Consider the following 2,167-nt stretch of genomic DNA (forward strand, 5'->3'; position numbering starts at 1 on the left):
AAAGCATAATAATTTCCACCAAAGCTTTTTATCCTTGAAGGACCAAATAAATCCATGTGTAAAAGTTCTAAGGGTTTCAAAGTAGAAACAAATTTTTTTGATTGAAAATAGTTTTTAACTTGTTTACCCTGTTGACATGCATCACACAACTTGTCTTTTATAAACTTTAATTTTGGTAGACCAATTACTAAATCTCTATAAATGAGTTTATTTAATTGTTGCATATGAATATGAGCTGCACGCTTATGCCACAACCATGGATTTTGGGTTAGGTATTTAAAATTGTTTTGCAACCCAAACATATTTTCCACTAGAAACACCATAATGTTTAATTCTGCATTTGTTTGAGGTATGGCCTTTTCTCATGCAATAAAAACAAGATACAACATTAGTGTTTATGTTTATTGTTCCTTTTTCTACCCATGTTCTACGAGTCCTATTATCATATCTATTTTTAGGAACAAACTTCTTTTTAACAACCTTTCTTTCAAAATATTTACTACATTCTCTCGTGGTTGTATTTTCTAGTAAATATTTGAATTTTATGCAAGATTCACATTCATTACTAGCAACATATTTTTCTTTTTCATGATATAAAATTTTATTTTTCAAAATTTGAATTTCTTCTGCTTGAAATAAGAATTTATTTTTTAAACTTCTGTTTTCTTCTGACATATTTGTAAATTCTATTTTCAAAACATTATTTTCTTTGGTAAGATCTTCAGTATTAAATTTCAAATTTTCATTTTCTTTAAGAAGGCTATCAAATTTAGATTTTAAATCTTTAAAATCTTTTTTCAGTTTCTTGTGAGCAACATCTAATTTTTCAGATTCAATTAATAATGCAGCATATGTTTCATGCAATTCATCTTCACCAAATTGACTATCATTATCAGAATAACTAGAATTACTTACTTGACTGACATTATCATCATCTGCCATTAAACAGATGTTCNCTTCTTCATCTGAGTCGCTTAAGNCTGAAATGGTCTCATTGTCATCCTCCCATGCAATGTAGGCCTTCTTTTTCTTGAAGTTCTTCTTTTCTTTCTTGTCTTCACCCTTCTTTTGATTTGGGCAGTCCGCTTTTAGATGCCCATTCTCTCCACAGCCATAACATCGGTAATTTGAGGAAGATCCTTGGTTTTCCTTCTTTTCGTATTTAAATCTCCCTTTACCTCTAGACTTCATGAGCATGTTTAGCCTCTTAATCACAAGACTTAAGTTTTCTTCTTCATCTGAGTCTTCATCTTCTGATTTACCTTTGCTTCTTTCAACCTCAGACTTTAATGCCAAACTCTTTTTGTTGTTTTTGGCTTTTTCTTCTTCTTCATCAAGTCTTTTTAGATTAAGTTCATGTTCCCTCAACTTTCCAAATAGTGCCGCCATAGTCATCGTGTTGAGGTTTTGTGACTCCAAAATCGCAGTCACTTTCGGTTGCCACGACCTGTCTAAAGATTTTAAGATTTTAATATTTAGCTCATCATTATCAAATGACTTACCTAGACCAATGAGATGATTAAAAATGTTGGTGAAGCGTTTCTGAACATCTGAAATCGTTTCTCCTTGCTTCATCCTAAACATCTCGTATTCTTGGATCAACGTGTTCTTTCTTGCCCTCTTAACATCATNTGTTCCTTCATGAGTTACTNTAAGTACNNNCCACATNTCTTGAGCTNTTTTGCAAACAGAGACCCTGTAAAACTCGTCAACAGTTAGAGCAGATGCAATTATATTTCGGGCTTTCACGTCATTTTGAATTCTTTTCTTCTCTTCAATTGTCCACTTAACACGGGGCTTTGGTTCCTGCAAATCGTTAGTTGGAATAGGCGAACCAGATGCAATAGCATCCCAAATCTCACAATCAATAGACTCAATAAAAATTTGCATTCTAACCTTCCAGAATGCATAGTTTTCACCTGTGAACAAAGGTGGTCTATTGATAGAGGCACCCTCTGCAAAGGTTTGATATGATCCTGCCATTTGAATGACTATCAAACCTGGCTTTGATACCAATTGTTAGAATCGCTGCAACGAAATTATTAGCGTGGAATAACAAACCAAGAGGGGGAGTGAATTGGTTATATGCCTTTTTCGTGCCTTTTAATATTTTTCTCAAATTCACTTACAAAGCAGATAATTAAACTGAATTAAATAGAGTAAGGAA

The sequence above is a fragment of the Vigna radiata genome, unplaced genomic scaffold (assembly GCF_000741045.1).
Source record: "Vigna radiata var. radiata cultivar VC1973A unplaced genomic scaffold, Vradiata_ver6 scaffold_208, whole genome shotgun sequence".
In the NCBI taxonomy this organism is placed as follows: Eukaryota; Viridiplantae; Streptophyta; class Magnoliopsida; order Fabales; family Fabaceae; genus Vigna; species Vigna radiata.